Here is a 19,369-nt window from a genome sequence, read left to right on the forward strand (position 1 = left end):
GCTGAAGGAACTGGGGCTGTTTAGTCTGGAGAAGAGGAGGCTGAGGGGAGACCTTATTGCTCCCTACAACTGCCTGAAAGGAAGCCGTAGTGAGGTGGGGTTTCGTCTCTTCTCCCAAGTCACAAATGACACAATGAGAGGAAACAGCCTCCAGTTGCACCAGGGGAGGTTTAGATTGGACATTAGGAAAAATTTCTTTACTGAAAGAATGGTCAAACACTGGAACAGGCTGCCCAGGGAAGTGGTGGAGTCACCGTCCCTGGAGGTGTTCAAAAAATGTGTAGATGTGGTACTTTGGGACATGGTTTAGTGGACATGGTGGTATTGGGTTGACAGTCGGACTTGGTGATCTTAAAGGTCTTTTCCAACCTTAACAATTCTATGATTCTATGATTAACCTAGAAAAAAGGACATTTGGTCTTCAGCCATCCCCTTTATTGTATCTCATAGCAGTTTATTACAGAATCACAGAATCACAGAATATTAGGGGTTGGAAGGGACCTCGAAAGATCATCTGGTCCAAATCCCCTGCCAGAGCAGAATCACCTACAGCAGGTCAACAGGAACATGTCCAGGAGGGTTTTGAATGTCTCCAGGGGAGGCGAATCCACATCCTCTCTGGGCAGCCTGTTCCAGGGCTCTGTCACCCTTACAGGGAAAAAGTTTTTCCTTATGTTAATGTGGAGCCTCCTGTGCTCCAGCTTGCGCCAGCTGCCCCTTGTCCTGTCATTGGCCATCACCAAGAAGAGCCTGGCTCCATCCTCCTGACACTCGCCCTTTACGTATTTATAAACATTAATGAGGTCACCCCTCAGTCTCCTCTTCTCCAAGCTCCAGACACCCAGCTCCCTCAGCTTTTCATCATAAGGAAGATGCTCCAACCCCTTAATCACCTTTGTGGGTCTGCGCTGGACTCTTTCAAGCAGCTCCCTGTCTTTCTTGAACTGAGGGGCCCAGAACCGGACACACTATTCCAGAGGCGGTCTCATCAGGGCAGAGTAGAGGGGGAGGAGAACCCCTCTCAATCTACTGACCACATCCCTTCTAATACACCCCAGGATGCCATTGACCTTCTTGGCCACGAGGGCACCTTGCTGGCTCATGGTCATCCTGCTGTCCACCAGGACCCCCAAGTCCCTTTCCCCTATGCTACTCTCTAACAGCTCAGTCCCCAACCTAGACTGGTACATGGGGTTGTTCTTCCCCAGATGCAAGACTCTACCCTTGCCCTTGTTGTATTTCATTTAATTTCTCCCCACCCAGCTCTCCAGCCTGTCCAGGTCTCGCTGAATGGCAGCACAGCCTTCTAGTGTGCCAGCCACTTCTCCCAGTTTTGTATCATCAGCAAACTTGCTGACAGTGCACTCTGTTCCCTCATTGATGTCAGTGATTAATATATTGAATAGTACTGGTCTCACTACCAACCCCTGAGGGACTCCACTAGACACAGGCCTCCAACTAGACTCTGTCCCATTGACCGCAACTCTCTGACTTCTTTCCTTCAACTAATTCACAATCCACCTCACTACCTGATCATGCAGACCACACTTCCTCAGTTTAGCTGCAAGGATGCTGTGGGAGAAATTGTCAAATGCTTTACTGAAATCAAGATAAACCACATCCACTGCACTACTATCATCTATACACTTGGTTATGTCTTCATAAAAGGCTATCAGGTTGGTCAAACATGACTTTCCCTTGATAAAACCATGTTGACTGTTCCTAATGACCCTCTTATCCTTGATATGCCTAGAGACAACGCCAGGGATAAGTTGTTCTATCACCTTTCCAGGGACAGAGGTGAGACTGACTGGTCTGTAGTTACCCTGGTCCTCCTTCTTGCCCTTTTTGAAGACTGGAGTGACATTTGCTTTCCTCCAGTCCTCAGGCACCTCTCCTGTTCCCCGTGACTTACCAAAGATCACAGAATCACAGAATGTTAGGGGTTGGAAGGGACCTCGAAAGATCATCTAGTCCAACCCCCTTGCTGGAGCAGGACGACCTAGATGGTGGAGAGTGGTCTGACAATGACTTCCGCCAGCTCCCTCAGCACCCTCGGGTGCATCCCATCAGGGCCCATGGATTTATGTATCTCCAGCTTGCTTAATTCGATCCCTAATCCAGACCTCATCAACCAAGTCAAACTCCTCCTTTGTCCTGACTTCCTCTGGGGCTTCAGGGGTCTGGGGCTCCTGAGGACAGTCTCCAGCAGTATAGACAGAAGCAAAGAAAGCATTCAGTAACTCCGCCTGGGTCTCCTGGCTCCCTTTCTTGATCTCCTACCCACTGGGATGTTCCAATCTTGAGCTTGGAAAAAGTAGTCCTTGAATATAAACCAACTCTCTTGGGCCCCTTTACCTTCCAGTACCCTGTCCCATGGGATTTCCCCTGGCAATTTTTCGAAAAGGCCTGTTCCTACCGCACAAGATCCTGAACTCCATCATCTTATGATCACTGCAGCCAAGGCTGCCCTCAACCTTCACCACCTCAACCAGACCCTGCTTGTTAGTGAGTATAAGATCTAGCAGTGCTGCTCTCCTAGTTGGCTCATCCACTATTTGCATCAGGAAGTTATCATCTATGCGTTGGGGGAACCTCCTGGACTGTGAATGGCTAGCTGTGTAGGCCTTCCAGCAAATATCTGGGTAGTTAAAATCCCATTAATTAATGCTTGCTTAAATAAACCAACAGGCTACAACAACATTTGACGTCAGAACAGTGTGCTGGCCAAGTTCACACAGCCTGCAAAAATGTAGGAAGATGCTCAGGTGCCACCAGAATGGGGACCCCAGATCCCTGCCTCTGCCCCAGCACAGCTGAACATCACAGGGCAAATCCACCCACATGTGGGGACAGAGGGAGATCAAAGGAGACTACAGGCTCAACAGGTGATAAACAGAAGTAGGCAGTTGCTCTAGCAAAAGAGAAGAAAGGGGAAGCTGTGGAAACTACAAGACTTACAAGAAACTGTGGGAATAAAGTCATGAGCGCTCCTGTGGATTTGCTCAAATGCCTGGTCACCAGGATAAGCATCTGAACCATTTGGATAACCCTCAAGCCTTTGACTACTAATTTGAGTTATGTGTATTGACTTCTGTCCACTGCTTATGTCTGTGCTCTGGAGAGCAAGGCTTGTCAGGGGTCCAACTGATGACAAAGCAGGTTAACACCTCCTATGGTTTGGCATCACACAGCATTTCTAGAGTGGGAGCTTTGGGAAGAGACACTTTGAGCTTCTTGACAGACGAGATTCAGAGGATTTAAAAAAAACTGAAAAAAGCACAGACAAATAAACAGAATAGTAAAAAACCCCAAACTGAATGGTGAAATTTGTTTGGGTTAAGAATTCCCCTTCTTCCTGCTTTCTCATATGAGTTTGTTGCTAATAATCATACCTGTTATGAAAACATGAGACAGAAAGAGGTCTCTGAAAACATGCGCTTGTACAAGAAGCCAGAATTTGAGGTTTTAGACAAAACACAACGGAGAGCAACACAACTAGGCCACTTCACAAACAAAACAGAGCTGAAGCCTACAGAGCTTAACAATTTTACCAGTGGGGAATATTTGGCAAAATATTGTATGGAATAATATGTTTTACTTTCCAGGACTAGTAAATGGAATTAACTGGACACTAAGTTTGACTGTCACAAGGCCAGGCCGGGATCCTTCCCATGTATCTGCCTCTCGGTGTATTCTATGTTTTCCTATGCTCCAAGTTCATGCCATGAGAATAAAATCTGTATTATGTGCAAGACAGTAATAGTTTTCAGTCTGTTGAAGCAGCCTAACAACCGCTCTTACACAGCTAGACAGAATCGTCGGGCATTTCTGTAGAATGCTTGGCACAGATATTCACACAAGAGGTAGAAGGGTTTTTTTTTTTAACCAGTGTGAAACAAAACACACATCTAAAACACAACTTATGTGATTGCCATTTTAAAGAGAAGAAAACTGGGTGGGGTTTGTAATTACAACTTTATGTGCAGTCAGGTTAGCAAATGAATTACAAAAGTGCTATACAATAGACAAATAGCTGAGGGGAGACTAGAATTGCCACTCTTGTTTGCTAGGTTCATTATGACATTGTGGTTTTTTGGAACAGAAATTTTGATGCACATCCTAGCTTTTTTTAAAAAAAGAGATTTTTGAGGTTTGTGAGATTCTTATAAATTATTTTTATCATGGCCACATGACAGGTCTGGAATAGCTTAACTGTAAAAATGGAGTCTTCAGAGGGCAGGATGTGATGGCTACTGTTATAGGAAAAGCTCATAATAAAATCCTTCAAATGCTTTTGCCTGGCTGTAGGATGTGTAACTTTCTGTTTCTGCTTATACCTGGAAGGGTAGGACTCTTTTATACATATTCAGATAAAAATTTGAAATTATTCTGCAACCTAGTTACAGGCAACATATTTAAAATATTGCAAAGATGTGAAAAATGCAACATCTCACTGTATTTCAAAATTTACAGTTTAAATCCATGTTGTCTCATTCAAATTAAAGTCTTTTTCCAGAAAGCATTTTGTCTTATTTCAGAATGCAATAAGCCAAAGCACTCTTGCATGCTGTGTAGCTATTAGAATTGCACTGTAATATGTGGTAGTCAGGTTAAGGATCACTTAATGAATCTGATTTTTTTCAAATATGTATGAAGGCATGCACACACGTATTGATACATACACACAGACATGTATATTATGTATTATATATATACAAAGAGCATATACCTTATTCCCCCCCCAGTGACTCAATACATGATTAGACATAATAAAAACCCTGCCTTATCCAACAGATGCATTTGAGAAGACTGTCAGTGATAGCTGTACAGACATATATACCCTACAAAAGCATGCAATTCTCCCAAGTTTGCTCTCATAAAAGATTTATTTCTATCATAAACCATCACCTGTCTCTTGGTCCTCTGACATTACACTGTGCTGTCACATTCAGCACAGCAGGGTGGCTGATGTTTCTTCTTTTTTTTGCAAATATGAAGATTGACAGGCAGCTGACAGCGCTAAAGAACAAGATATGACCAAATATATAACATTTGTACCAGCTGAATAGCTACAGCAAACAAAGCAATAAACTCTCTCGTTTTTTCACCTGTGAAAAAACTCATATAGAGAATGAGTCAAGTAAATGGAATGTACATAAAAAGAGTTGTCCTGGCAGAGAACAGGCATTTTATCGTAAAATATTTTCTAATTGTTACTATAATTTAGTACTTTCTTTTCTCCTTCAGCTTTTTTCTTACATTTTTGTGCCCATTCTATCTTGCTGACATACATTGCACGTCAGAACAAAGGCAGTATTTGTAGTGCCTTCTCAGCATCTAACTCTGGTGTTGAATCGCTGCGTTGTCAGTACTCGTCTGTTAACTGCAGAGCAAATTTAGGTGCCTTATTTTGTCCACTTAATTGTACCTAAGCAAGACACCTGAAGTGGAATGGACATTATAACTACTCCTCAATGTGTCCTTTGCTCTGAAAGTTGTCACGAGGCATTGTTGGCTGTGGTCCTTATTTACTGAGTTTTGCCGATAGTCATTGTGAAGGAGAATGATAACGACAGAGTATTTATGCAGATGTCTCCTTCTTGTGACCTTCTATATCCTTAACAATCCTGGCAATCTACTCTCCAGAGGTTTGCATAACCTAGTAAGTACAGATGGATTTCCTTTACAACTGAGGGTCAAAGGTAAAGGAGCATGTTCTCAGATGTGTCACTACATGAATTAAAATGTAGTAATGAATTTGTGGTGTACTCTGTGACTTTATGTTAGACCTTGACCTTAATATCACATTTAACTGAGCACAATCATAGGTCACAAATTAGAAAGGTTTAAGCAATCTTCTGCTCTATCAGGGGAACCCAATTTAATCAGATCTGATTTAATATGCTGCTCAGAGTTTAGGGAGCACTAGGCTAATATTACTAAGAAAGAAACTGTCACCATAGTTACATCATGCTGCAGAAGCACAAAAAGGCTTTGGGGTGCAATTGTAGCATTTTGCAGAAGCTTACAGTCAAGCATTAGCATTTTTTAATGATATCTTTCCTTTTTTTTTTTTAGATAAATACCTCACTGAAACTCTTTTAATACCAACTGTTTACAACATAATAATTACAAAGAATTACATCATTGTAGTAATGTGTTTCATCACTCATTGGGAGAATACCCACAGAGAGGCAAGCCTTCAGTACAGAAAAGCACACAAAAGAGTAGGAGTTAACATGTCATGCAGAGCCAACAGCTCAAAACCTGGCTATAGCAGGAACTGCAGAAAGACCCTGAGTACCTGAAAGTGGAAGTAGAGGTGCAGAATGATTTCATGACCCTGAAAGGGGCAGCATGGTACAAGCACTGTCATCTAATTGTACAGAACCTAATCCCACTCTTCTACAAAGCAAAGGAGGAAAGAAGTGTGATAAAGTGTGCCAGCAGCATGGGCCTGACATGTTCAGCCCTGTTTTTTTCAGGTGCACTATGATAGCTGCAGACGTATTCATAATTATTGGTCTAAAACTACTAGTAAATGAATATGCAGCATCCACATAAGCTATTTCTCATCTGAGATGAACAAAGTCTGCCCAAACACAAGATTGCACAGAAAATGTAATACTCCAGAACTGTAAGTGTACACTTCACACTGTGCACAGGAATAGAGAAGTTGACTCCACAGGGCTTCAGATTAAATTAACAAGGCTAATCAATTTGCTGATTTACCTGTCCTTAAATGTGCATATGAATTTAACATAAAAGACATACGGTACAGATGCAATCTGTACACATCTGACTAATCCAGCTACTTTATGAGGTATAGTAAAACAAACAAACTTCGTTCCCTCCTATGTTTGCTCCAAGTCTTTGCTGATCAAATGTTGATTTTCTTTTTTGTTTAAAATTGTATCTAGTTTACTGTATTAAAGTGCAGGTATCAGGTGAAACTAAACTGATTGTTGTCTACCAGTGTAATCCTGAGTTTGTGTCCAGTAATTCTCATCTTAACCTATTCCCAGGAAAAAACATATTTGCTTTTCTTTCTCTTTTAAACAAGGCAATTAACACTGAATCATCCCAGTGTGGCAAAAATGAGTTTGCAGTGCTGTAATAATTCTGTAGGCATCAGTGGTCCTTTAAAACTACAATATATTCTACCTTAAAAATCATATTGAAAATAAAACAACCAGGCTTAACTTGGAACATCAATGCAGATAAACCCTCCAGAAAGTCAGTGGAAGTTGTTTTTGTAATTCTTGCTTGCATAAAGATCTTGTTTAATTTTGTTTAAGATCTTCTTTGTGTACATTTGATCTATTCTAGATACTAGATCTGTGATTTCAAGCAAGGAAGGAATTTGAATTAGAAAAGAGATATGAAAATTTTGACAATTAAAAATTGTAGAGCTTCTGAGAAGGGTCAGTTAGAAATTTTAAAAATCAGACTGGTACTACGGAATAACCCTACTTACCTGCAAAATCATATTACACCTAGAAAACATTTGAATTGAAAAAGCCAGGCAAACATTTTGCAAATTAAATACCACAGTTCATCAGATCAAAGCCCTGGGACAAATCATGTGCCCTACCACACACGACCCTTGGCTCTATATCACTATAGAAGCAATCTGTCAATTTTAATGCTAATGCTGAAATGGTTGAAAGATGAACACGGAAACCCATTTTCTTTCATGGAAATAAACTTGATATGTCAACAAATAACAAGTGATTTAGAAAGAAGATCTTCTGATAATTTATCCAGAGTCAATACTGTTTGGATAAGTCTGCAATTAGCAGGAGCTTATGTAAATTCTCTTGAATGACAATATGAATCTCTTCTGTAAAGAAAAATAAAAGCTACCTATTTCCCAAGCTTTTTTGTTATTTATTTTGTCATTCCTAACTATAGCTCTTGCCATTTGTGCATGAGGGGAGACAAAGAAGTCAACATCAAAACAGGGAGCTCCCTCTCAGCAAAGTAACTGCACAACATTTAACAAAAAGAATCATGAATTCAAGTCTCCTGCAATCTACTTAAATCTGCTCCAAAATTTAGAGGTACTTGACAGTAAATCAAGACAGCCCAAACATTTAAGGTGAAACTAGGAAGAAGGTAGATAATCATGAGTTATAAGCAAGAGGAGTCTTGTTGCTCGATTTCCTTCAAATTTATTAATTGCATTTGAGATTACAAGCAGATAAGTTCTGAGTGTTTACAAAACCTCTCAAGCAGCTATTTTCCTGACAATAGTGAAATTCAGTGAGAACAGGAACTAGAAAGTCACAGTTTAGCATTTCTGGAGTATGAATCATCAAACTATATGAATGATTGGGACAAAATGAATGCTCAGCTCTCCTTTAAAAGTCTTTCATTGCATAAAAAAGCCCAGCATTAGTATGTGTAACTTTTAATTTTGAACAAAACAACCTATAGTGTCAATGAACGTGAAGTTACATCTGAGTAAGAAGCACATTTTGTATATGTGATGTCATTTCCCACTGAAAGCAGGGGCACTGTAAGAAGATGCAGCCTTCTTTATAGAACTGTTGTAAACTATCTACATTAATCAAACATCACATGGTTAAAAAATGCAAACTGGTCCCCAGTCTATATTACTAGGATTTAGCTGTAACTTATTCTAGTCCTTTTCTCAGCTTTTATCTAACAATTCATAAAAAGCCATCAGCCAGGTCAACAGGCTGCATGTCTGAATCGGCATATTTTCAAAAGCAGAAAGCCTGTGAGAGGAAGGGAATAAGAAAAGTTGCAATGTATATTATATTGTCCTTTATTCTCATAGCTATAAATTGGATTTTGAACTAGTATTCAGTGCCTGAATTACTGCTGATTTTGAAAGGAGTAGCAAACCCAATACCTCAGTGCCAACATATTCCTTCCCAGTGCTTGCCTTTTTTCCTAGTTCTTCATATTTCCTCACAGATAAGGGCACTTCTCAATGCTTACCTTTCTAATCCTGTATTTTCCAAAGTCTCATTCAGTCACCAGAAAAAGATATCTTAAAATACTTTCATTGACAATATAAAAAGTGGTTGCTATTTACTAATGTCTTTGACAACCGAAATATGGATAATTTGAGATGGCTGGTGTTTCAAGTATAAAGATATACTCAGTACCCAGAAAAGAAGAATAAGCTATAATGCACTGTAATATTTTTTCCAACTGGCTTTCCATAAACTGGGATTCACAGATTCAAATCCACGTATCAACAGCTCCTCAGTCTTCCAAGGCTAATACTGTTTGTTCCAATTTCTCTGGTAGACCTAAATTTGATTGTACCAAAGAAAAAAAAAAAAAAAAAAAAAAAAAGTGAATGGTAACCTCCAGGCTGCACAAAATGGAGAGAACACTCCGGAGATCCAGTTTTCCTCACCTCTGCGGTGTTTTCCTCTCTTTTTCTTATGTTGCTGCCTACTTCGTGTCCTCTAGTGCGTAAGGACAGGCTGTTCCCATGTTACCTGAAACAGTGGACGCAATAAAAAATAAATGACAGACTACATGTTTACCTCTTTATCACATTGTATTTGGTTTACTTGACAAGGTTTTGGTAGCAGGGGAAGGCAGGGCTGCAGAGGTGGCTTCTGTGACCAGACACCAGAAGCTTCCCCTATGTCCCACAGAGCCAGTTCCAGCCAGCTCCTAGACTGACCTGCCATTGGCCAAAGCTGAGCCCATCAACGACATTGGTACCACCTCTGTGATAACATATTTAAGAAGGGGAAAAAAATGCAGTGCAACAGCAGCTGAAGGAATGAGAAAAATGCGAGAGAAATAGCCCTGCAGACACTAAGATCAGCGAAGGAGGGGGAGGAGGTGTTCCAGGCACCAGTGCAGAAATTTCCCAGCAGCCCATGGAGAAGACCATGGTGAGGAAGGCTGTCCCCCTGCAGCCCATAGAGGACCACAGTGGAGCAGATATCCACCCTGCAGCATGTGGAGGACCCCACATCACAGCAGGTGGACAAGACCTGAAGAAACTGCAGCCCATGGACACCCCATGCCAGAGCAGGTTCCTGGCATGACCTGCAGCCTATGGAGAGGAGCTCACACAGGAGCACATTTTCAGGCAGGAGCTGTGACCCCTGGGGGACACATTCAGAAAAAAATCTCTTTCTGAAGGACTGCATCACATGGTGACAACCCAAGCTGGAGCAAGGGAAGAGCATGAGGAGATATAAGCAGCAGAGAGAAAGCACTATGAACTGGCTGCTACGCCCATTCCCCATCCACCTGTGCCACTGTGGTGGAGGAGGTAGAAGAATCAAGAGTGAAGCTGAGCCTGGGAAGAAGTGGGGGGGAGGGGGGATGGTGGTTTTTCTTTTGTTTTATTTCTCCCTATCTTACTCTGTTTTTAATTGTGAATAAATTAAATTAATTTCCCCAAGTCAAGTCTGTTACTTGACGGTGACCGGTGAGTGATCTCTATGTCCTCAGTTTGACCCACAAGTTTTTTAATTTTAATTGGTCCCCACTTCCTGCTGAGGAGGACTTGGTGGACACCTGGCAGCCAGTCAAGGTCAACCCACCAGATACATGTAGGCTGAGGTCTGATGACATTCCCCCTTACGTCCCCCACAACCAGCTGGGACCCTTTAGATCTAAGGCACACAGTGACCTGCAAAGTTTTTTCACTGCCTTTTCTCTCACTCAAAATAAACTCAACGTATCTAAACTCTTCAGAAATCATCATCAAGAAAATATCACAGCCTAACCAGCTTTTCAGTAACAGTATCAGCACCTTGTGATCCAGAAGTAAAGATTTAATTTCTCTACCATCTTTCCCTTGACCAGTCAGGTTCTACACCTAGCTACAAAATTATTCATGTTTTAGACTCACCTGATATTCTTGGGTTCCTAACAGCTAAGCCTAAGATTACATTACTGTTTGGATATCTGTGCCCAAGATTTACCTGATACTAAGTTCCATGTTTACTAGAGTACTATTTTTTTTCTTTTTTAGTTTTATTTTAGGCATTAGCCTTTCACACATGACTTCTTAGATACTTTTGTGGAAACTAGGGCAATTTTCTCAAAGTAGCCTCTGCTAGTAGTAGTAGCTCTGCATACCAGCCGCTTGCAACATCATGCTCCATTTGATTGTGCCGTGCAGCAAGTTGTAGTGGAGAAATGATCTTTTGAAAAACAAATAATAAAATAAGTATTTAAAAATGTTTGTATCAGCTGTCCATTCAAAGTCACATGAATGGTGATCCAGCACAACTAGGGAGGCAGCCAGGGTCCACACCAGTGACATGTGACAGAAGCAAGAAGGAAAGTCAGTGAGTAGGATGGCCCCAAGCCTGTCCTGCCCCTTAAGATTGCATCTTGCAAAACCGCAGGACAAAGACAATCAGGAGGCCTTGTTTTAAAGGAAAGAGAAAGCAAAAAAAAAAAAAGATTCGGGAATAGAAATACTAAAATCCAAAGGCACAAAAAATACAGAGGATAATGAAAATATCAATTTTAGAAAATAGGCAGATAAAAAGTCCTCTTCTACCAACAGGAACCAGATTCTGATGCCCACACAAATCTCTGGAAACTCCACTGAAATCAATATAATCGTGAAATCATTATTGTTACGTTGGTGCAAACAATATCAGATTCCAGCCATCTTCACGGAAGCTCAGAAAATCCAGGGCAGTTCACAATGATAAGCATGGTTACTTGTGATTGAAACACACCAGTGTCCTCTAGAAAATAGGAATATATATACACATCTGCAAATGAGAAATTACACATTAACCATTATCACCAGAAAATGCACAATAATTAAGGTATTAAAATGTTCTTTTGAATTTCTAGCTATGATCTATATCCTTCCAGAGAAATCACGAACATTTTCAATCCTGTGATGTGATGAGCACATTAAAAAAACTTGCAACGCCTCCTTTGCCCTTGGTGACCTTGTGAGTGTGCTTGACACAATGAATATACTGAAATTTATTGAGGTTCAGAATACTCATTGCAATGCTTCTGTGGCTGAGATGATTTTTCTATTAAGTGATCTCTGTAATAATTTACTAGCATTTTGAGCTAAACAAGTACATTGATTTCTCAAGCAGCTGCACAATTTCTGACACTTAAGATCTTAGATATTTTGCATCACAACCATACTGTGCTTCATAGGAAACATCTTGTTAAACTTAATGGGTGTCCAAAGAACTATTTTTTCAGTGTATTAGCGTTGATTTTAAAACTTCTTCCACTAATCTAAAATACAGCATCAAAATGAATAGATCAGAATTTGGATTGCTAGGATTTTCGGTTTGGTTTGGCTTAGTTTTGTGTTAAATATATTGGCATAGGACTCAGGACAAGGACATTAAAAAACCATGAACACATTTAATTTATAAGATACATAATTACAATACTAACTATATCATAAATTATAAACATGCCCATCCGAAAACTCACCGCAGACGCCGTCATCTTTAGGAACAAAATTCTAAACTAACAAATACATTTTGACAAAATCTGTGGGTTGCTAACCCAGTGGTTTGTGTAAATCTTGGAGTGATTTGCTTTCATATTGAAACACCTGGTTTCAAGTTGTAGCATGAAAGTTTTGCACAGTGTAACTCGAAAACTGCAAACCACAAGAACTCATGACTAATACGCAGTGCATAAGCAGCAAAACCAAAACAGTAGTATAAATGCAATGCAGTAAATCAAAACCATATGTAACACATAATAAGTCAATCAAAACTTCCAAAAAGTTACTAAATATAGTGAATTAATTAAAGTCTCTTCTGTGTCTCCAGACAATTCAAGTATAACAGTTAGCATAAGCCTTCTGCTTTTTTCCCCCATCTTTTTTAAATGGTACCTTTGTCTGTTTTTCCTTCGTCATTCAAGCAAGATCCATGACGACTGACAGGGAGAACACAGAGCAAACACAATGGAAGATGGTGCCGTGTCCCTGCCACACCCAGGAAGTGGAAAACACTGATTCTGAAAAGTAAGAGTAGCTATCTCATCCTCCGTAGACAATCAATAAAACTTATCTGTTGAGTAATATATATATTTATGTTTTTCCTCTTCTGTCTCCATTTACTGTTCAGAAGGCACTCTTCAGGCCTGATCCACATTGCATACTCTTGCTGGTGCATACCTGCCAGTCCCAAGAGGGAGCAATGCATAGCCCCACTCGGCAGCGTGGCTTCAGTGGAACCCCTGCCATGGATGCAACAGAGCTGAAAGAGGAGAGCTTTTGCCAAATTAGCACCTGCTGTTCACAAATCCGTGGGAATGTGCCCTCAGAGAAACACGGTAGCACACATCATGCCTACTCTTCAAGAAGGCCCACACAGTTTGGGGCTGCACATGTGGTTAATGGCTCTGTGGCATGGTCAATGAGATGCAACATATAACAAGTCAGAGTGCCTCTGTGGAGCTGCTGTGCTAAACTACCATCACCACCCACTCTGGCTAGAGCATCACATTACGTAGAGCACTTCCAGAAGCATGTATCCCCAGAAATGAAGAGTGGTGCATTCCTTTCCAATAATAAAATGTGAAAATGTCTCCACTTTATAAATTCATTCACCTGAAACGACAGCCAAGCTTTCAGACTCTTTCCTAAGAAAAGTTGGCAGCAAATAAGATAATTTCTGATTTTAAATCTAAAATGTGGCTTCTAGGCAGACACCACAATAATAAACTACTGTGGGATATTTTTGCTAAAAAAACCCACGTTATCTATCCAAAAAATAGTTTCTGGTCCCGTGAGTAGCATTGCACTTACTAGTTACCACTGTGTATGCTTGACTACAAGTTAAGAAGATGATGCTTCCTTCATTAAGCATTTTTGCCTTGAGTTTATTGACATATTTTAAATTATTCTGCTTTATGTCCATCCTTAATAGAATAGAAATCTGCTACAAAAGATCTTTATTAACTGACTGCCTCAGGTCCTGTGCAGAGATTCATGATTATAACAGCTCCTCTGAACAGACAGGCATATAACTTGTTTAATAGGCTTGTTCAACCCTTTGGCATCTGTGAGGTATAAGTGGATTACGGGGGTTTGTTTGCCTGAATATCTTTTTATATAGCTTTCCAAATAATTGTCATAAATATCCCTGCTTCCTTAACCCAATTAATGAAATGTAGTAAATACCTAGTCTAACACTTCTATTGATTAAACAGTTGCTTAGGAAACATAACGATTGCCACCCAATGCTATGTACTGTGGTTCTGGTTTCACAACGAGAGTGGAGGTACATCTAAAAGAAAAACAAAAGAAAAGCTCATGTAAGTAAGTCACACAAGAACTTCTTTTGTCACTGATAATGGTTTTTCTTTCTGTCATGAGTTTTCTGAAGACAGGTTTAATGGGAAACATATGGATTCATTATTGCTGAAAATCAGCCTCACTTCAGACAATCATTTATTTGCTTTCTAGAAAATTTATTTACACAGAAAAATTACACTCCGGGAGTTTTAATAGCCATCTTGCAATCCTTGTAATGGTAAACTGTATTCTGCAGTAAAAATAGTCAACACAGGAGTGTTTCAGGAGCAGGATGAATGGAGGTTACTCACACAAGCAGGGCTGGCAGTTATCAGACCTGATTTTGGTTTTCTTCTTTTCATAAGCTAAACAAAACCAAATAACTATTAAGTAGACTAAATGTTTTCATTTATAATAGGAAACACTTAAAAGAATAATAGTTTCCCCATTCAGAAAACAAATGTATGATGCAGCACAAGGTTCACGTAAAACAACAAAAAAATGTTCTATGAAAAGCTATTAAAATATTAAATATTTATGCTTTCAAAGCTTCATCTATTTCACATCCCCTTAACTATTTTAGCATGATTTTATGAATATTTAATGTTGTAAAAACACTCTTTTTGTGATCCTGTTGAAATATTCAGCATAAAGAAAAATGTCATTTACACCAGATGATTAATGTCCAAGCCTCCTCAATCAACACAACCAGAGACCAGGGAACGTGGGTTAAAGCAAGTTACAGTCTAAAGTCTGAAATGGGGTTGTTGTGTCCTTGAGAACAGGAGCACTGGAGATACCAGATGACTGTACTACTTTTGAAACCAAGAAGAGGCATGTGTTGTGGCACTCTGCGGGGAGAGACGTATGTGTAGCGTGATTCAGCGTCACAGTGGAAGCAGTGCAAGGGAGTGGATGTGCTGCCTGAGCTGAACAAAATGAACAATAGTAAAACAAATAACCCTTTGTGCAAAGGCAGGCGCAACCCAAATCAAACAAACCAAGTGGAATTAGAGCTCCGACTGAAATACGCTTGTTTAAAAAGATCATTCCTCTCTTGAGACAGACATTGCCTCCCTTCTCACACTGCTGGATCATTTACCTGGCTTGCTGGAAAGTAAAATGTGTTACATGCAGCTGTCGACACCAGACAACACAAAATGCTCCCAATTATATCATTATTTATGAAACGTTTGTGGGGTGCAGTCAGTGGCTTCATGATGAAAAAGCTCCAACAATGAGGCCCTGTCAGATTTTTGGCAGAGGCACATCCAAACACATAAAAACAAGTTTAAACACTATCGTTTATGCATAATTCTTTCTTGGCATGTGTCCTCAGTTACTGCTATTTGCAGCCAGAAAACACTTACTTCTATTTTTTTTCACTCTGAAATAATCTGGCCAAAAGTGTATCTAATTGCCCTCCTCCTCCAGAAGAGAAACAGTCTTGTCAAGGGCTGGGTTGTATGTGTGTTTGAGATATCAAAGTTTCCAGTTACCGCACAGCTGCACTGACTCAAGCAGCCCTGCCTGCTGCCAAAACGCCTGGAGTCACAGCCATGCAGCTGCCCACAAGCATCTTGGGCGGCCAGGTCTCGACTTCTTGACTAGTTGCAGCCTTGGCTCTGCTCTGGCCACTGATCCATCCCTTTTGCAGGAAATCCTGTAAAGCACGTGCAGAATGGCGAGCTATCTCTGTGCCAAGAGATGGAGTCAGTGCAGACAAGGGGGGAGCACAGCACAGAGCCGTGAACACTTTGCAAAGGTGCACTTCAGAGGTAATTTATGGCTGGAAGGCCCTCTTGGTGCAAATAGTTCATAAAGCATATGACCTAAGTACTTGCCCACAGGGCCACAATAACATTTATGTAGCATAAATTAATATGTTTCAACTGCTAATTCAATCTGGCTAGCTAATTCCTCTGGTTTTGGCAGAGTCTGACCTCTGAAACAAAGTACTGTGCTTGTGGTGATGACTCACAGCTCTGGCTGCATTGCACTTTAGAGTCACACGCACCCTTACAAACAGAGTGCTATTCGTTGAGCAGCCATAAAAATATACCTCCAGAACACGTTTGGATCATTGCTAATTGAAACTTCCTTTTTATAGGAGCCTGATCAAAACCAGCTGTGGCAGTCAAGCAGGAACAGATTTATGTATTACATTAGAAGCCTGACAAATTCAGAGAGAAATAGCTGAGTGAATGCCTATAATTGGCTGGAGAGACACAAATATCACACGAGGGCTTGAGACTTCCCCAGAGGAAAATCCTTCACTGGATGTGGATTATTTACAAGTGTGTTTCTTTTCTAATTCTCTCTTCAATCAAAGGTTACATTTAAGTAGCGCCCCAAATTCAGAGCGTCTTTAGGAGTGCTTTTAATGATGTCACAACCAGAGAACAAAAACATGAAGCAAATGTCTGAGGACAACATCCTTTTCTGTGCCTCTCTCCAACAAGTATGATCAGTTACATATCTGTCTACAGAAAATCAGCTGTGAAATGTAGCTGGCCAAAAATAAATGTTGGAGGGAAAAAGCATGTGGGTAGCAGTACCCTGAACTATAACTTCTCCAGCTATCAAGATCACCCGATATTAGACTGCTAATTCTGTTCAGGTAGTGAAGTCTTACTGAACTCTTAACACCAAATCCATTCTTTTTCATCTGTGACTGGCCAGATGACTGTCTCCCCACCCTTTCAGTTCCAGTTGTGCCTACAGCAGCTGCTTGTGGAGGTCCTCACATTCATAATCTTCATGGCTGATTACTGCAGCTCATTATGCCTGTGAATAAAGCCATATGCTTTGGAAAAAATCCAGATTCACCAAGCCATAGCAGCCTGTCTGCTTAGCATCCTATCACTATGAATACCTGAGCTCCTCTGTCTGCAGATAAGGTCCCCCTTAGAAACCAAATCCAGTTACAAGCTCTTCTCTTGACTTTCAGAGTCACCTGCTGTGATGGCCCAAACCCCAAGCTGTCCAAAAAGAGTGGGCAGCAAAAGACTCTAAATGCCAGCTCGACAGCTTTGTTACTAATATTCTATTTATGATCTTTATAAAAAAAAAAAAAACACTATATAGCATACATTATGAGACTATCAGAAAGTTAATAGTTCCTATGATTTAAAATGTTTTCATTTTTACAAATACATGAAAATGTCAAAATACAAATCATGTAAGAAGAGAGGAATCAAATGAAAGAGGAGTTCAGTTGACCTGTTGTGAAAAATGTACATATCCCATCGACATCTCTTTCAAAACATCAGTCAGTGTCACCCAACCCCATGCTTAGAATGTATTCCCAGAGCTAAGTGAAAGCACAGCACTTGTTGGTGCAGGTAAAAAGATCGTGGTAACAGCAATGAAAAAAAAAAGTGTTTTCAAAATATACTGTGATGGTTCTGTTGCATTAGTAACCTCAGGAACCTCAGGTGTAACCAGAGCAAAGAGGACTTGCAATATCCTCTCTAAAGGCAACAACCTAAGCTGTTGGATTAGTTACAGCAATGAAGAAAGAGCCTAAACGAATCCTTGAGTGGCATCTAGAACAAGACTGTAGTAGGCAAGGGGTGCAAACAACGATTGTTTTTCTGGTTAAACAAACTAATTTAGTTCAGAAAAACTGAATACTCTTTTGGGTACTCAAATCTTCCTCAAGTGAGAAACAGAACACAATGTACATTTTGGGGTGTCCTTTTTGTGTTTATAGTTCCAATGTTGTAACCAAGATTGTAACCTCCTGTTCCACTAAAATGAGACCAGACTTCTTCTGCTCTTGATTTAAGTAAATTAGAGTCGAAAAAATTGCTCAGTAGAAAGGCATAGACCCAAGTAAAGCAGTGTCAAAGAAACAAATCTGCTTGGTTGCTTGCAACACAACGTAGTCCTAAGTCCAATAGTGCACAGTGACAGGGGTCTATTTCTCATGAAACTTTATTCCAATGCTGATAGTATCATCTAAGAGGTTTTGCAGGATATACTACCCTAACTGTGTTTATCCTGTGGCTCTCTCAAGAGGGACAGGGAGCAATCACCCAGGGAGCAATCAGCTTCTTCACAGATGGAGAGCACCTGTCTTATGACTTTTGGTCTTGCTCTTTGCTCCTCCCCAGTTTATACTAGATGAAAATTTCAGTAAAGACGAACCTCAGAGCTATAGGCAGAAGTTTCACACAGACTAGTTCTTTAAGGTAGGGCTCACCCTTGAAAGAGTTAAAAAACCCTAATAAACTAAACAATTATAAGCAAATTTAATTTCTAAATTAGCTTTATTTCAGTGAATTCCTAACACACCCACTCACTTATGAACACAAGCACAAACAAATAAGCAGTTAACAAAGAAACTAATCAACCTATTTCTGCCACACCCTCAAAAAAGAAACAGAGATGAAGAAAATAATACTACATAACAGTTGCCATCAGAGTAATACTGATTATCACCAAGGGACTATACATTTTGTCATGGTGACTGAAGAGAAGATAGTATGTATTATATTCCCATTTATGGGCCAATAGACATTTTATGACCACCGTGTATTTTTACTCACTTGGGGCAAGTCTGTGCATGTAACTTAGCTGTATGTAGAAGACTGTACAGTGAAAAATCACTCTGGTAAACACTGTGACAGGTCCTAAGGCAAAGTATGGGAGATTTCCACCCCTTGCACTTCCCAATGCTGTACAAACGCAGTTTTGTGTTTTAGAGCATTTCCTGTTGTGATGCTGGTAAAAGAGTTGTTTTCAGTTTGCTGAGGCTACTGTAGCTGTTTAGACAATCAAGGTTCTGTGGCTTCTAGATATGTTTGCTACAACACACTTGCATGAGGAAATGCCCCTGGAGAGGTTTGGGAGCCATCATTTAAACAAAATTACACTCCTCAATAGTTACAGTTACCGTATTACGCCAGGGTTTAAAAAATAATCTCAATATCTTAATTTGTTCTGGATGCAGCTCTGCAGACAGAGCTAGTATCGTTTTGTGGATGGATTCTGATGTTTTCACTTGCACCAGCAGGAGTAACACCATCCAGCCCAAGCACGAATTTCTTGCATGCCTAATTCTTCACTCAAGGTCAGCCACTGTATTACACTTACTCATTCTTA

The sequence above is a fragment of the Leptosomus discolor genome, chromosome Z (assembly GCF_034619465.1).
Source record: "Leptosomus discolor isolate bLepDis1 chromosome Z, bLepDis1.hap2, whole genome shotgun sequence".
NCBI classification, from domain to species: domain Eukaryota; kingdom Metazoa; phylum Chordata; class Aves; order Leptosomiformes; family Leptosomidae; genus Leptosomus; species Leptosomus discolor.